The sequence below is a fragment of the Tachysurus vachellii genome, chromosome 7, assembly GCF_030014155.1.
Source record: "Tachysurus vachellii isolate PV-2020 chromosome 7, HZAU_Pvac_v1, whole genome shotgun sequence".
NCBI lineage: Eukaryota > Metazoa > Chordata > Actinopteri > Siluriformes > Bagridae > Tachysurus > Tachysurus vachellii.
The window spans coordinates 26,737,582-26,755,821 of record NC_083466.1 but is presented as its reverse complement, the minus strand read 5'-3'; the positions used below and the strand labels follow the sequence as shown (position 1 = coordinate 26,755,821).

Here is an 18,240-nt window from a genome sequence, read left to right as displayed (position 1 = left end):
TTAAGGTGTTTGGTCCAACACCACTCCTTATAATACTAATCTATCAACCACCTTAGTGAACTACTTACTCTTGCTTGGACAACATCTTCACCTGTAATACGACTTGATGACTTCATGTAGACATTAATTCTGCTAAAACCAAGGAACTTCTGTCAATACTGGGAAACTTTAACCCAGGGTTACTATAAATAAATATAAGAAGAGCTAAGGGGAATTTAAAGGAATAAATTAACAATTAAGAAAAAAATCATTTTTGTTATATAGAACATACGAATGGGTTATTCTTTTTACTTATTGTTGTGAATATGAGAATGGTGATATTTTTCCTTTCTGTCTTTTTTTTTCCATGTTGAAAGAACATAATTTTTCTTTAAATTAATAGTCGATGGTTCAACAATTCAGTGTTTTCAATGTGAATTGACTAACTTTTTCTCCTCAAGACGGATTTATTTACTAATTTTTGGTCAACAGGACTTTAGGTGAACATTCAGCTAACCTTACTGCACTGGGTCACTTTCTGTGGAACTGATATTGGAAAAGTGAAGACACTTTAATCATCTCAGAACTGTTTATACATTTAATTGAATTTGAATTGTTATCGATATATTGTTGTTTAATTGTTGTTCTGCATACTGCTGTATTTTTATTTTTTCCAGTTTTTCTTTTCTTCCCTTTGTTGATTTACAGTACCAGGGTTTAAATTTAAAACAAATCAGAAAAATCTAAAAGTGTTGGGTAAAGTATATACATTATAGCCATTTAAAATTAGATCAAATAAATAGATTAGAAAATTAATATTATAAATAGGTCAAAAGTTAATTTAGGTCTGATTTTATAAATTAGGAATAACTTTACAAATAGGCCAAACCTAAACCAAGTATAACATCTGGATTTAATTTGATTAGATTTTGAAATCTGCTGATATGTGTATTTTATTTGTTCATTGTTTACATACCAGTTTGGATTGAATATACAGCTTTTATATAAATATTTTTGTTAAACTGATTACACCTTATGTTGTCTGTCTTCAGTTTCTCACCAATGCTCTTCTTGAACCTACACATTGGCCCACGTACTCTTTTACTTGTCCCATTCACTCTGACACTCATCTAAGTCACAGGGTGGAGCTATAATTCATAAGGTGTTGTTTATATATATTTATATTATTGCAGGAAAGGTTTCTGGAATACTAAAACTAGCTCATCTTGTACCAAAGAACAAGCCACAATGTCACTCAGATCATATTTTTTCTACATTCTGATATTTGATCTGAATAATAACTGAAGCACTTGACCTGTATCTGTTTGATTTTATCCATAGCGCTGCTGATGTTTCCTTATTCATTCGTGCTTGTGTGCTCTTTATTTTTATGTGCTGCATTTCTTCCAGCTGCATACAGTATGTTTTTTTTTTTTATGTCTGTGGTTAACTGATAAAAAGTTGGTGTTTTTTTAGAAACCGCTTGCATGTGTCTATGAAATTTTGTATAGTTTCTGTACAGCCTGTCACTGAATTTGTATTATGTCTGTCTTATGTTTCTAAAAGAACAGTAATAAAGTGCAGAATCTGAGAGCTTTAGACCTCTGATAATAAGTTCATTAGAGTCTCTGTTTCTGGATGTTTCTGACTCATATAGTGCTGTATGTGCTGAACTTTACATGTCTCTAGAAGACCACACCCAGGAAGTGACGCTGTTGTAGTGTACAGATCACCACTTTACAGTATCAGTGACAGTGAACTGAGTCACCAATAAAACACAGAACTATTCCACTGTTGCAGATCAACTCAGTGCATCTGACTTCACCTCTTAAACATCTTTACATTGTCTTGTCATTTTTCATTTATTGTTCATGAATCTTGCCTTTAAGTTTGAATAAATAATATTAATAAAATCCAACTACAAAGTTTACATTCCTGATACAGAAAATGATTCAGTTTGCACATGATTTAGATTTTCAGTACATATCTATATACACCTGCATGATCTTCATTAATTGAAAGATCTGGACCGCAGGCCACCGATTTAGCACCCGGACTCTTCTACGACGAAGCTATGCTGTTGTAATAGCTGCAGTATTTGGTTTTCATTGTAATAATAAATTAGATGTTTTCCTTTAAATGTGTGTGTGATCCTGCACACCACCTACATGCGACATCATCTCACTCCTCACACAATTGATATTCTAAATAAGGATACATAATGTAAGAAGTGTTTTTAAATGTTTCTTTGTTTGTTACCAAATGAAAAGAACACATAGATTAAATAATTAATAAGCTAAATAATACACAAACATAATAGTATTGTGGATGGATGTTGACCGCCATCGTGTGGCCACGTTTAGGAAATGCAGGTAACTCACACAATAGAAAAATAATTTGTAGTAATTATTATTATTATTATTATTATTATTATTATTATTATTATTATTATTATTATTATTCGTAGTAGTAGTAATAATTTATTAGTTAATTTTTTTATTTATTTACTACTACTTAGAGGTCTTCTCGGGTCTAAAGAAATCTACCCGGCCCGAAGTGACCCGAATCACTTTTTACCTGAACCCGACGTGCATATATATATATATATTTTTTTTTAAAGAAAGACCCGACCCGAGACAAACCCGAAAAAATTAGACCCGAGTCCGACGTAAATTTTTTTTTAACCCGATTGGACCCGAATGTTGGATAACTCTACACTAAAGTAACTGCTACAGAGTTGATTCAAAATTGATTGACAACTAATTGATTGAAATTAGCTTACCGCCAGCCACACATCGCCAGCCGCATGTCGCAAGCGGTCTTGGCAAACAGAGGAGAGGTTGGAAAAGGACTCGAGTCAATGCACACACACGAGATACAGTAGTTCGGGTCTTCTCGGGTCCGTTCGGTAAAAACACATTCATTTTAAATTACCCGAGACCCGATGCCGCTATTATTATACCCGACCCGTGTCCGAGGCACACGTGAAACTTTTAGACCCGAACCCGCTCGGACCTCGGGTTTTCGGATCTAAGTGGACCCGTGAAGACCTCTACTACTACTACTGCTAATACTAATACTACTGCAATTAAAACAATCTTACACAAAATCAAACATGATAAAAGAGTACAAGGTTTAAAAACAACAGCAGGAAGAGTGGTTAAGGTTACAGCTTATGCTGATGATTATAGCAATTTTAATTAATATTCACTTTGAATTAAAGGTGATAATGAGACATTTTAAGAAATGTGAATATGTGTAAATGAGTATAAAATTTTGAAGCAGATATGACTAAATTTGTTTTTTTTTTTGTAAATGATGTAAGTTCAATATTTTTGTATTCAAATGTAAGATTGTAAAACACGTGATGTATTTGTGAATGAGAATTTTATAAAAGTTATTTGAAATCTTTCAATAAATCAATCTTTCAATCCAGGGCGATGTACATAAGTGCTTAAATCTCTATCATTGGATACATTAATGCTGGTTCACTAGGTTACATACTTACGATACCATGAGTTTAAAACATTGTTCAAAGTTATAATGAAAAAGTTTAAAAGTTTTTTTGTTTTTTTTTGTTAATAAATGCAAAAGATAGGAAAGTGATAGTTGAAGTGTTTCCTGAATAAGTAGGTCTTCAACTGCCGTTTGAAAATAGCCAGTGACTCAGCTGTCCGGACCCCTTGTGGAAGTTCATTCCACCACCTTGGTGCCAGAAAGAAAAGAGTCTTGTACAGTAGTATACTTGCCTCTTACCCTGAGAGAAAGATGGAACCAGTCGAGCAGTGCTGGTAGATCGGAGGGTGCGGGGTGCAGTGCGAGGAGTGATGAGGGCTTTGAGGTAAGATGGAGCTGGTCCGTTTTTGGCTTTATAGGCCAGCATCAGTGTTTTGAATCTGATGTGTGCAGCTACCGGAAGCCAGTGAAGGGACCGCAGCAGAGGGGTGGTATGCGAGAACTTAGGCAGGTTGAAAACAAGCCATGCAGCTCCATTTGGGATCATTTGCAGAGCACGAGAGACGAATCGCATTCATAGGTAGACCTGCCAGCAGTTCATTGCAGTAATCCAATCTTGAAATGGCAAGAGACTGAACAAGTACCTGAGCAGCCTGTGTAGACAAAAATGGCCGAATCCTTCTAAAGTTGTAGAGAAGAAACCGACATGAGCGAGTCACATTAGCAACATGAGAGGAAAAGGAGAGTTGATTGTCCATGGTTACCCCAAGGTTGCGAGCTGTGGCTGAAGGGGAGATCAGATCGTTGTTCAGGGATATATCAAGGTCATGACATGGGGATGAATCACCTGGGATAAACAGCAGTTCAGTTTTCCTAGGATTGAGCTTTAACTGATGAGCAGTCACCCATGATGAAATTTCTGCCAGACATGCTGAGATCTGATCAGAAGCTGTGGTATCTGAGGGTGGGAAAGAGAAGATAAATTGTGCATCATCAGCAAAGCAGAGGTAAGAGAACCCATGTGAGGAAATAACTTCACTAACTAAGAGAATGAGTATACAGGGAGAAAAGAACAGGACCAAGTACTGAGCCCTGTGGGACACCAGTGGAGTGTGTGCGTGGAGCAGATGTCACTCCCCTCCATGTTACCTGATATGAGTGTCCTTCCAGGTAGGAAGCGAACCATTCCCAAGCTGATCCACAAATCCCAAGACTCCTGAGGGTGGACAAGAGAGTCTTGGGGTTGACCGTATAAAACGCTGCTGAAAGGTCGAGGATAAAGACAGATGACAATTTGGCTGATCTAGCAGCATGTAGTTAATGAGCTGCTTTAAAGCCAGACTGGTTGGGATCTTGGAGGATATTCTGTGAGAGATAGGCAGACAGTTGTTTGTAGACAATGCATACAAGAATTTTTGAAAATAAAAAGAGAGAAGTGATACTGGTCTGTAGTTACTGATGTCTGATGGATCCAGAGCAGGTTTCTTTAGGATGGGAATAACCCTTGCTCTCTTAAAAGTAGTTGGTACCTGACCAGATGTTATGGATCTATTGATGATAGTGGTAATGAAGGGCAAAAGGTCTTGGGAGATGGTCTGGAGCAGTGGAAGGGAGTGGATACAATAGGCAGGTGGTAGGATTGCAAGACTGGATGAGTTGTATCTCTTCTGCTGCTACAGTTGACAAATGAGACAACGAAGGAGTAGGGGAATCCATACTGTGAGACGTAAATGCTGTCATGGCAGAAGTGAAGATCCTGGAGAGTTGTAATTTCTTCCACATTCTCTCTGATGATCTTAGCTCTCTTTGATTGTTGCGCAGCACATCTGAAAGCCAAGGAGCAGAACAAGATGTTTTCTTGGGTTTAGTGGACAGAGGGTAGAGAAAGTCCATAGTTGAGGAAAGAAATGAGATGAAAGTATCTGTGGCTGAGTCCACGGGTAGAAAAATACTCAGGATCAGGAATAGAGGAAAGAGTGCAAGAGACTACAGAAGAAGGGGAGACAGGGTGAAGGTTGCGGCGGGTAAGAGTGAGGGGGTGAGGGGTAGTTTTAGGTATTATAGAAAGATTGATGGTGAAGGATACCAGTTGATGATCTGAGATGTGTAGTGGGGTAGGAATCATATCTGTAGCTGGAGAAGGACGGGTGAAAACAAGGTCCAGGACATTGCCTCCAGGAGGGAAGGAGATTGAAGCTTGTCAAAGGGGAGGTTGAAATCACCAAGCACTGTCAGAGGGGAGCTATTGAAAGGGAAAGCACTAAGAAGTGTGTCCATTTCTTCCAGGAAGTCTCCTAGGGGACCAGGAGGGCAGTAGACAACAATGATAACAAGGTTGATTGGAGATGTGACTGAAATGGCATGGAATTCAAAAGAGGAGATGGTTAAATGAGACAAGAGGAGAGGTGTAAAGCACTATCTCTTTGACAACAATAAACCTGTACCACCACCCCTGCCTATTTCTCATGTTGAGTGAGAGAAAGCATAGGTAGAGGATAAAGCAGCTGGTGTAGCAGTTTTCTGTGGGGATATCCGGGTTTCTTTTAGCACAAGAAAAGCAAAGTAATGGGAAGTTAAAGCAGAGATAAAATCAGCTTTCTTTACTGCAGACTGGAAATTCCAGAGCCCACCTACCACCACTGTTTGAGACTTACACAACAGAGGAGGGTAGATGAGGTTACTGGGATTGTGACCTCTGCTCTGTGGATAAGCATCTGTGACAGTAGGAATTGAATGCAGAGATGGGTTTGAGGCACATATCTGCAGTCAACCAAGAGTGAGATTTTAGGTATGGTAGAATATATCAACAGTACTAGACACTTATGTTACAGTGTTAGAGAGATACTTACAAAAGTTTATCTCTTTACGCCTCGATTGAGGCAATCAGGAGGTCGGCCACTGAACAAAGAACATAATTTAAAACTGGGGTACCAGTGTTTTTATTATTATTATTATTATTATTATTAGTAGTAGTAGTAGTAGTAGCCTTTATTGTCACTGGTACCGTGAAATTAGCCATCAACTTGTCTATACATACAATGTGACAAGGGGGAGACAGGACAGGAAGACAGGGTATTGGAAAGAAATACAGCATAACATGAGGGAAGAGAGGAGAAAAAAAACAACAACCTCCAGACTATGCTCCTATGGGGAGTACAGTGTGGGAACAGGAAAAAACACCTCAACAACATAAGCACATAATCAGTACACCATATAAACACACGACTTGCAACAGGGGAGGGGAGTTGGGGGGCGGAAGTAATCCAGCACAGGCAAGCAGCCATCCGGGCCCGCTGCCATTCTCGGCGCTGGTCTCAGACCCGCTTGTCAGACTGGAGATACAAAGTGGCGAAGGCGTAGGATCGGGTGTGGGGTTTGAATGCATATCTTTATATATATGTGTGTGTGTGAATGCATGTTAAAGTGTAGGCCTGGAGATCACTCTCCTGGCCAATCTTGGTGCCTCAGTCCGCAAGTTGCCATGGAGACAACCTTGATTAGGTCCCAGATAGAGTCAACAATCAGCAGCTGTCTGTGGAAGTGGGGGAAGGATTATTATGCACAGTTTATTGCGTAACTTTTTTTTTTGTCTCAGGTGAGCGCCAACCTAGTGAAGATGTTGAAGGCGAGGGACATCAGCAGGCCATTCTGCCCCAAGGGTCACTGGCTGTCCGACGAGGTCAAGATCAATGCTGATAAGGTGCACACATTTGTCATATGTCTCTGTTAATCCACAGAATAAACAACAGAGCTGCATTCTGATTGGTCAGTTCTGACTGTAGTGCAGCTGCAAATTGTAATGCACTCTGTGTAATGTTATTGTTTCCATAGTAACAGCACACTCACAGTGTGAATGTTGATACGATGAAATTTTCTTTAAGGAGATGTTTATTTTACCTTTAGTCTCTTTTTATAACAAATTCATCCAAAACTAACAACAATTAAAACTGAAATTAAAACTAAATCCCAAGTTAGCCATTTAAATTAAGACTGGAAAAAAAAGCTGAACAACAAATAATTTTAGATTTAATTTGAATTTTTCTTAAAAAATAATTCATTTTGTGTTAGGATGAACTTATGTATAAATGTAATTAACATGTAAATTATTAAAATGCAGCGATGTGAAAACAACTCTATTTGTTTTCTTGCTGAACATCTCTAACAGCCGTATCCATTTTTTGTCTTTTGTTCTAAACAGGTCATTTTGTACGTTCCTTCTGCTCGACACGTGTGGAGGACAAGGCATATGGACCAGTTCGCTCTAAATCGTGAGATCCTGCTGTGTTTATTAGTCTGTGTGATTTACTGATTTTCTGATATGTCCACCGCCAGGCTAAAGGGCCGAGCGATATCCACTGGCGAGCTAAAGGGCCGAGCGGGGTCCACCGCCGAGCTAAAGGGCCAAGCAACGTCCACCGCTGAGCTAAAGGTCCGAGCGACGTCCCCCGAGGCACGGAGGCCGGACCCACGTCTTGACGACCAGAGTAAGAGGGAGGGAGGGAGGGAGGGCGGGAGAGATCTTCCACCACGGGCATGCAACACCAATCGCACACCCTCCGCGGATGAAGTGAGGTGACGTCCACCTCGGACGGAACCGGAAGTGGAGCGGCGTCCCTCACCGAATAAAAATGTGGAGCGGTGTCATCGACAAAAGAAAAAAGGTTCCAGAAAACTGACGAAACAATCCAGGGTGACGAAAAAAAAGCCGGTCCAAGCTTAAGGATATCCTGCTAGGTCTGAGTTTGGGCGGAATCATTCTGTCACACCCAGGAAGGAGGACACTGTTAGAGGCGGGGGACACTGGTGCAGGCAGGGGCATTTGTACAAATGGGGGCATTTGTACAGGCGGGGGATGCTGTTACAGGCGGGGGATGCTGTTACAGGCGGGGGACGCTGTTACAGTCGGGCACAGTGTTGCAGACAGGGGCATTTTTTATTATAAAATATTTTTTAATAGTATTTATTATACTCTCATCTAAATCATTTCAACTAGAAGGAAACTTCACCTCCTGGAAGTGTATACCATAGATGCCACATTTGTATTTTTGACGATCTTTTTTGGAATCAAATGAGGAATTTTTTTAATGGTTTATTTATAGAATTTCCTATAAATAAGATCTTGTGTCTTAATTAATGGAAAATATTAATAGATACGTAGCTGATTAAAGCTTTTTTGCTTTCTTTCTCCACCATGGTTTGCTTGGATTTGGGCGGTCTGTTTCAGAGGAGATAGTCCTGGCTAAGCTGCCCTTTGTCGTACCCTTCATGGACATAGGGAAGGTATAGAAGTCTATTTCCCATGTGTTGGTGTACCAATTTATTTAATGAACAAATCTTTAGTCTTTGGTACTCTCTGTCTCTTGCAGAACTTCCGGCGGCTGATCAAAGCTAATAAAAATGTTAATTGTATGTACGAGAGTTTAAGCAGTAACAACAAGGATGCATATAAAAAACTCTCTCCGGAGAAAGGTACGATCAAACACAGATCTATCAGACTGCTCCAGTGAGCTGTTGCTATAAAAATGATAAGTTTTATTACTTACTTGTACAGATGACCTGGAAGATATGTATAACAAAAACAACAATAACAGTGGATTAAGCCATAGCTTTAGCAGAAGTGTCTTTGGGAATTCGATATTTAAAAGTCCTTGTTTGTGTTAGGATGCACCTCCTCTCAGATATTTTATCTTACCGTTAGAGACCTTGGGATAAACAAAACCCCTAAACTTATCTAAAGTACATTTACTCTCTTGTACCTTAGGAAAAACTTGCTCTTATTCTTACACACTCGCATTAATAGACCTTTGGCAGGAAATTTTGCAGTGACCCCGTTGCCTTGTCTAATGAGTGTAAAATCTCCTGCTCCTGGTTTCAGAGCCTGATCTAAAGAAACGTACCCGGGTGCAAGTGCTTAATGATCACGGCCAGGAGGAATCAGAATTGTCGGAGGGACAATATGCTGGGGGTTATTCAGCAAGCTTTAGCAGAAGCATCTTTGTGAATTCTGTATTTAAAAGTCCTTGTTTGTGTTAGGATGCACCTCCTCTCAGTTTATCTTACCGTTAGAGACCTTGGGATAAAAAAAAAAACGGTGGGGGACACTGGTACAGGTGGGGGACATTGTTACAGGTGGGGGACATTGTTACAGGTGGATGACACTATTACAGGTGGAGGACAATATTACAGGTGGAGGACAATATTACAGGTGGAGGACAATATTACAGGTGGAGGACACTGTTACAGGTGGAGGACACCGGTGCAGGTGGGGGCATTTGTACAGGCAGGGAATACTCTTACAGGCAGGGGAAACTGTTGCAGGCGAGGGATACTGTTGCAGGAGTGGGGCACTGTTCCGGCCAGGGGACACTGTTTCGGGCGTGAGACACTGTCACAGGCAACGGACACTGTTACAGGCAGGGGACAGCAGTGCAGTTGGGGACTCTGATACACAATATGGATATGGATACTGATACTGATAGGAATACAGATATAGTTACTGGTATAGATACTGATACAAATAATGTTACTAATACTGGTAGGAATACTGGTACAGTAACTCACTTGGTATGAATTAATGTGAGATAAGGAATTATTTTGTTTCCCATGTTTACATAGTGGCTACGCAAAAACGTGTATGATGAGAGTTTTTAAACTAAAGCTACTGGAATTGTTCTGTATGACCTTAAGTGAGTTGATAAATGAGTTCCAATCCCAGCTCTGTCGAGCTGCTACTGCTGGGATCTTGAGCAAGGCCCTAACCTCTCCTGCTTACTGGTATAAATGAGTTAATATAGGTTACTCTGGATAAGGATGTCTGCTTCGCTGTTCGTAGACTTGTCTCTCTTAGCGTATCCTTCTAGTACTGATATCCACATGTTGGCTCTTATGTTTGAGATGTTTCACTAGGTAACTTGTAGAGCTATGTGATATGATGATTTTGAGATTGTAACACATTACTTTGCATTTTGAGTAAAATGTTTCTATTATTATTATTTAATATGTACATATTTTAAAAGAATTAGAAAACAGACTAGAAGCAGCTGATTTGACATTAAATTTTTGTATGTAGTTTTTAACACCATAAATTTACATTTTTAAATATTTATTTATTTTATTTTTAGAATTGGAATATGATAAATTGTTACATTGTTAAATTGTCATCCCAACCTGTTTACTTATTTTAGGAAGATTCTGTAGTTCCTCTTGTTGATATGTACCCAAATTTCCCCTTGGGGTTAAAGTCTGTTCATCCATCCATCAATCCATCCATCCATTTATCTGTCTGTCTTTTGACAGGTCACAGTTTGAATTTATCTCTGCTTTGATTGTTAATCGTTTATCCAGATTTTTTTTTTTTTTTAATTTCATCAGTATAGTCACTCATTTTGAGATGTCGGGTCATATTTTTGGCAGTAAACTATACGCGATCAAACCGATCCCCAACACCACAATGGATCACTATCACTGCAGCCCTGATAAGCACAGCTCTGAGAGTGGCTGAGTGAGTTGGAGGCCTAAATGGATTGAGTGAGTGTGTATTAGCCTAATAGCCTGTTTGTGTGTGTCTGGTGTCAAAACTCCCCAATAACAGTGTCTTGTTCAATTCTCTTAAAACTTTAATTAGCCTAAGGCAGGTCACACCTGGTCCCCTGTTTGTCTGAAGCTCTTTCATTTCCCTAAATGGACTCTCTTTCATTTCCCTTGTGTCTTAATTAATGGAAAATATTAATAGATACGTAGATGATTAAGTAAAGTTTTTTGCTTTCATTTTCTTGGATTTACACGGTCTGTTTCAGAGGACAGACACCTGGCCATCCTCAACGAGCTGCTCTTTGTCGTACCCTTTGAGGAGAGAGTGAAGGTATAGAAGTCTATTTCCCACATGTTGGTGTACCAATTTATTTAATGATCAAATTTAACCTTTAGAAAATACTTCCTGCATAAAGGTCTTCTAATGCTGTCTTCTAATGCCTTGGTTCACTTCCTATTAGAGGAAAAATGATTGCTTATGCAAGAGATGACAACAAATCTTTACTCTCAGGTACTGTCTGTCCCTTGCAGATGTTTCAGAGGCTGATCTATGCTGATAAAGGGGATGTACAGTGGCACAACTCTTTCATCAACATCACCATCCGGATGAACTACATCTACGAGGATGCATATGACAAACTGTCTCCAGAGAACGGTACGATCAAACACGGCTCTAACAGACCGCTCCAGTGAGCTGTTGCTATAAAAATGATCAATTTTATTACATACTTCTACAGATGACCTGGAAGATATGTATAACAAAAACAGTGGATTAAGCCATAGCTTTAGCAGAAGTGTCTTTGGGAATTCGGTATTTAAAAGTCTTTGTTTGTGTTAGGATGCACCTCCTCTCACATATTTTATCTTAGCGTAAAGACCTTGCGATAAAAAAAAACCCTAATCTAATCTAAAGTACCTTTACTCTCTTGTACCATGGGAAAAAGATGCTCTTATACTTACACACTCGCAGTGATAGACCTTTGGGAGGAAATTTTGTGGTGACCCTGTTGTCTTGTCTAATGATTGTAAAATCTCCTGCTCCTGGTTTCAGAGCCAGATCTAAAGAAGCGTATCCGGGTGCAACTGCTTAACGATCACGGCCAGGATGAAGACAGAATTGTCGGAGGGAAGATATGCTGCGGGTTTTTCAGTGATCTGCTCAAGTCAGGGTTCAATCCGAACCAGGGCTTTTTCAGGACCACAGACGAGGGTCTGCTGTACCCGAGTCCCACAGCCGAGATGCTCATCGGAGAGAGCTTCACGCGTCACTACTACTTCCTGGGCCGGATACTGGGTAAGGTGCGTATGTGGGAGGGGCACTGGATTGGTTTAGTTCAGATAACTGATAGGTTTTATGCATTTTGCATAGGAGCTCTGCATCTTAACATCAGCATATGACATTCTCCATCCTGTCCTATAGAGGGCAACAAAAACCATATCTTCGATCAGAATGAGTCAGTGGTGAGATTGGATAGCGACGTCAAATTTAATATTTAATAAGTGTCATTCTTTCACAGCACATTACAGTTCTTAAACTTTCTGTTTTGTTCTTTACAGGGAAAAGTTTCTCAGGGAAAGAGAATGTCACACTGACTGATTCAACATTCTTGAAGCATTCTGCTATATATATTTTTTTATTTATTCATAATGTTGTAAATTAACAAATCCAACTGGCACTGATGGACCTGTGTTTTGCATTAATTACCCTGCTCTGCACTCACTGATATTAAAAGCCACCTTTGCCATTACTCCTTTTAACTTCCTGTAAATACATCCATAAATTCACAATTGTCACAATGTTTAGCAATAAACAATGATAAATAATAGTCGCTGTAAGAACAGAGGCTATTTGTGTTTGTATGTCTCTGTGTTTGTTATTGCCACTTGTTCCCGGCCGCAGCATTATTGATGGGTATCAAGGGCACTCGCGTATCACATATGTTCCCACTCTGTCGCCAGAATGAAGTGCAATCGTTATACAAGCTTGGTGTAGTTTAATGTCCTGAAATGGGACAAGACTGAGGTTGGGAAGGTTTTTGGGACTGCTGATCCTCCGTATCCCTATTTTTCCCTTTGTGTTATGTAAAAGCAAGTGAGCAAGACCATGGCAAATACATTTTCAAAGCACTGTGCACGGTAGATTTCTCCTTCAACGGCTGTCAGCCCACGTTTTTTCTGCCCGGTGATTTCAGTGTGAAGCCACTGCTAAGGGGAATAAAGAAGACTGAGCTGTGTATATGTTGATTTGTTTAGAAGGATAATGATCCATGTATCTCTGTGCTTCCTCAGGCTCTGTATGAGAACATGTTAGTGGAGTTGCCGTTTGCCAGTTTCTTCCTGGCCAAGCTGCTCGGGACCAGCACTGATGTGGACATTCATCACCTGGCCTCGCTCGATCCCGCGATGTACCGGAACCTTCTGTTTCTCAAGAGCTACGAGGGAGACATGGAGGATCTGGGGCTCAACTTCACCATCGTCAACAATGACCTAGGAGAGGCTCAGGTTATATATTTCTCTCATTTTATGTTTTGACTTTTGCTTTCTGTCTCTCTTTGAAGCTATTATCTTCACAACAACTGCTAATTTTTATATTCATATAACACAATAACATACTTTTTTGTATCCAGTATATTGGATATAGTTTAACAATTAAACTGCTGGAATAGAGTGACCCTTTGTTGTTGTTATGAAAGACCTTCATCACACCATAAAGTCTCACTCTGTCTGCTTTTCCAGGTGGTTGAGCTGAAGCCAGGCGGGAAGGACATCCCGGTTACCATGGCAAACCGCATTGCCTACATCCATTTAGTGGCCGATTACCGGCTGAACAAACAGATCCAAGCTCACTGCATGGCATTCAGACAGGGTCTGGCCAATATGCTCAACCTCGAGTGGCTGCGCATGTTTGACCAACAGGAGATCCAGGTACTGCTCAACCAAGCACACACACACAAACACACAGCTTTAATTTTTCTACCAGAAATCTGATCATTCCATCCACTGCAATTCCAGCGTTAGCTCATTCCATTCCGTGTGAAGCTTTCGAACATTAAATTGGCTTCAACACAGCTTTATAAAGCACCCAAACACTACAGGACAAAAAATTAACCAAAAGATGAAATAATGTTTGTCAAAACTGCAGAAAATGTTGTTAAATAGCAGGAATTCAATTATAACTAGATTTGTAAAGTTCGCCGTGACAAACATTGATGTTGTCTTAACGAAGCAAGTATTCGCAAAGGCCGGTACTATTTGAAGGTGACTGTTCATAAGGGAATGTGTGACTTTTTGAAGCTAGTGGACCGCTAGGGTGCCAAAACATTTTGATGGAAGTGGAGACGAGCATGTGAAGCCATCTGAAAACCTGTGACACAATTCCCCTCCTTGGGCTGAGTGTTTTGATATGCCACATGCCAATGTTATGCTAATTTTTTAGTGAAGTCACGTGACGTCATCAGAAGACCCGTGAGGAAGTTCCCCTCATTCTTCTGAGTGTTTTGATCAGTGTTTTGTCACATGTCAATGTTGTAAAGTGTTTTTTGATTTTGCATATTTTGGGGGTGCAGCTGCGGTACAACCGAAAGGCCAGTCGGTACACAAACTTTGTTCAGAGTATCACCCTAAAGGAGCTGGCCGAGTTTGGTGTAGATAGTTCAAAAGCTTGCAGAGTTATTAACCTCCAAAGTTAATAATGGGAGTCTATATCAAAAAAGGCCACTTTGAGACCTGCTTCTGGAAGTACCCGGAACTCAGATCCCTTAGAAAAGAAAGCATAAATCTTTCATTTCATGTCCATACTGCAGTCATTATGGGATTCTACTTATTATTATACTGCATAGAACAGTACATGTAATTCTTAATGTTGAATGAACAATAGATAGATAGATAGATAGATAGATAGATAGATAGATAGATAGATAGATAGATAGATAGAGGTGTGGTAAATGTATTGACTGGGGGCCAATACTTCTGGAATCATTGGATTGATAGTGTGGAGTTGATAGTTACATGTATTGAGAGTCTCCTTTACATCTAGTCACTAGGAGAACACAGAAGAGAAGCGGTGCCTGAGCTCTGCGCACGCTGCGTGTGTGAGAGCTTAAAGGAATTTTAGGAATTTCCCATTCAAGTCTATGGGATTTTTTTGGCCGCTTTTTCGTCCACTGCGCGAACATCGTTGGTCGGATCGCTTATAAAAGTCATACCACACCTCTCCTCAATGCGCCGGTTGGTTTGACACCTCATTCATGGGTCTAGGACAAAAGCTGCAGGACAAATTATGCGCCGAACTTTTGTCCGGAAGAATAATAAGTATGCAAGTCTAGAACGGTACATTTCCTGAAGAAAATGTGAATGTGCTTGCACGTGGCAAGTTCCCCTCATCGTGCTGAGTGTTTTGATATATGACATGTCCATGTTGTGCTAACTTTTTGATTTTGCTTATTTTGGGGCGGGGCTACACGTGACGTCACGTGGTGTCGAGTGCCGTCACCAGGGGGCCAATAATTTTGGAATCATTGGATTGATAGTGTGGAGTTGATAGTTACATGTATTGAGAGTCTCCTTTACATCTACAGTCACTAGGAGAACACAGAAGAGAAGCGGTGCCTGAGCTCTGCGCACGCTGCGTGTGTGAGAGCTTAAAGGAATTTCAGGAATTTCCCATTCATTTCTATGGGACTTTTTTGGCCGCTTTTCCGTCCGCTGTGTGAACATCTTTCTTCGGATCGCTTATAAAAGTCATAGCACACCTCTCCTCAACAAGCCGATCGATTTGACACCTCATTCATGGGTCTAGGACAAGTTACATGCCGAAAAAGTGTCCGGAAGTAGAAGAAGAAAAGAAGAAGAAGAATAATAAGTATGCAAGAGAATAAGAATGTGCTTTGCAAGCACATTAATAACAAGAATGTTGCTTTGCAAGCACCATTAATAATAATAATAAGTATGCAAGATAATAAGAATGTTGCTTTGCAAGCACCATTAATAAGTATGCAAGATAACAAGAATGTTGCTTTGCAAGCAACATTAATAAGTATGCAAGATATTAATGGTACTTGCAGAGCAACATTCTTATTAAGTATGCAAGATAACAAGAATGTTACTCTTATAATAATAATAATAATAATAATAATAATAATAATAATAATAATAACTAGATTTGTAAAGTTCGTCGCGACAAACTTTGATGTTGGCTTTGACGAAGCAAGTATTCGCAAAGGCAAGTGCTTTATGGAGGCGAGTGGACATAAGGGACAGTGTTACTTTTAGCAGTGTTTACATGTCCATGTTGTGCTAATTTTTGATTTTCACGTGACATCATGTGACATCATGTGACGTCATCAGAATACCCGTGAGGAAGTTCCCCTCACTGTTCTGAGTGTTTTGATATGTCACATGTCAATGTTGTAAAAAGTTTTTTGATTTTGCATATTTTGGGGGCGGGGCTGCGGCACAACCGGGAAGGCCAGTCGGTACACCACAAACTTTGTTCAGAGTCTCACCCTAAAGGAGCTGGCCGAGTTTGGTGTAGATAGTTCGAAAGCTTGCCGAGTTATAAACCTCCAAAGTTTATAATGGGAGTCTATGGGGAGAAAAGGCCACTTGAGAGCTTAGAAAAGTACAGTACTCAGATCACTTAGAAAAGTAAGCGTAGAAGTTTGTAGAAGCCAACATTCTGTTTTCCTATTTAAGCTTAGACAAGAATTTATAAAATTTAATGCGGCCTAGGGCTTTTGAGCCACATGCACCAAATTCAGATATGTTGTATACCCTGGTCTGAAGTTTGTTGCTATTACTTTTCTAAGCGATCCGAGTACCGGTACCGGCTCTCAAACTGGCCTTTTTTCCCCATAGACTCCCATTATAAACTTTGGTGATGTGACATATCAAAATGTCATATCATGTGACATATCAAAACACCCAGAAAAATGAGGGGAACTGCCTCACAGGTATTCAGATCACGTCACATGCTCATGTCCGCTTGCCTCCAAAAGTATTGGCACCCTAGTGGTCCAGTAGCTTTCACAATCTTTCTGTCCACTTGCCTCCAAAAGTAAAACTGACCCTTATGTCCACTCGCCTCCAAAAAGCACCGGCCTTTGCGAATACGTGCACCGTCAAAGCCAACATCAAAGTTTGTCGCGACGAACTTTACAAATCTAGTTTTATCAGGAGTCATTGATGATTCATTTTTCAGCATCATAACTATGACTCTTGTTGTAAATCATCACCACTGGCATTTATCTACAACAGACATTTTTTTACTGTTTAAAGTACATTAAAATTACATTTATAGATATTGGAGTTTTATTAATGATTAAACACTTAAAAGTCAAACAAACTGTTATATTAAATAAAGTTAAAAATCACTATGGTACTGTAGTACCTGTGTAGAAGTACCGAAAGGATTAATTAATTAAATAATGACAGAGAACGCTGCAGTGATAGCTTCCGTGACGGTGTATTAATTTAGAATCAACATGAATGTATACATAAAAAAAACTCATTATCTGACAGTATCAATATATGTGTGAATCGCTGCTTCTTCACTGTAGTAACCAGAAATACAAACAGAACTGACTTAACACTTCCTTAGCTCCACATGCTCTTTGCAAGAATGGAATACTCTGAAACATACATATAATCATCAAGTATCAATGTTAATACTTCCTCTTAAGCTGAGATAAAAGAATCAAATCATCTGAAACAATATAACAATATAATTTTACTTTCATTAACATTAATATTTTAAATATTCATAACCGATAGCGTCTCTCACGGTGACCACGAGGTGCCCATACTACACATGTGCTCAGGCCTGCTAGATCATGAGACATTATCAAAAGTGTAATACAAACAATTTTTTAAACAGTTTTTAACACACTTAACTCGATAGCATCGCAATAAATAGTGTTCGTTTTTAAATAAGTGTCTTAATTTGCAACTACTGTACCTGTGTAGAAGTACCGAAAGGATTAATTAATTAAATAATGACAGAGAACGCTGCAGTGATGGCTTCCGTGACGGTGTATTAATTTAGAATGAAGCGCATCGAGGCGCGTCACCTAGTGGCGCGCGCAATGACGTCATCACGCAGGTGTGTCAAATAAATAGGATACTTAATCCAATAAATGTGCTAAATTAAACACCTATTTTATGTAAAGTACGACTTGAAAATCAAACACTATTCAATGAATACTAATGTGAATACTACAAAAATAAATGTAACATTTTTATAATACATTTAAATATGAACTCGTTTGATAACACATT

General features: G+C 39.5%; 1 protein-coding gene and 1 long non-coding RNA gene across 2 annotated transcripts in view; both read left to right on the top strand.

The window, feature by feature from the left end:
- Positions 1-18,240, top strand: part of LOC132849018 (histone H2AX-like) — a 44,168-nt gene that overhangs the window by 4,828 nt on the left and 21,100 nt on the right. The window lies entirely within an intron of this gene.
- On the top strand, positions 8,883-11,245 carry LOC132849036 (uncharacterized). Its single transcript, XR_009648796.1, has 3 exons — positions 8,883-8,904; positions 10,849-10,962; positions 11,232-11,245. It is a non-coding gene; the product is annotated as an uncharacterized LOC132849036 (long non-coding RNA).